Source organism: Eimeria mitis, genomic scaffold (genome assembly GCF_000499745.2).
Source record: "Eimeria mitis Houghton genomic scaffold, Emh_scaff2615, whole genome shotgun sequence".
NCBI classification, from domain to species: domain Eukaryota; phylum Apicomplexa; class Conoidasida; order Eucoccidiorida; family Eimeriidae; genus Eimeria; species Eimeria mitis.
Genome location: NW_013570955.1, coordinates 5,261 through 5,583, shown reverse-complemented (window position 1 = coordinate 5,583; position 323 = coordinate 5,261).

Sequence of the window (323 nt, the reverse complement as noted above, 5' to 3'; positions counted from 1 at the left end):
CACCAGGGGGGCCCCCAGGGGGCCCACCGAAGGGACCACCTGGGGGGCCCCCAGGGGGCCCACCAAAGGGACCGCCAGGGGGGCCCCCAGGGGGCCCACCAAAGGGACCGCCAGGAGGGCCCGCAGGGGGCCCACCTAAGGGTCCACCAGGAGGGCCCCCAGGAGGGCCCCCAGGGGGGCCTCCAAAGGGGCCCCCAAAGGGGCCTCCCGGGGCCCCCTCGGGGGGCCCCCCAAAGGGGCCTCCAGGGGGCCCCCCTGGGGCCGCTGGGTTGAAGAAGGGGCCCCCGGTTGCTAAGGGTACAGAGGGGGCCCCTGGTGCAACA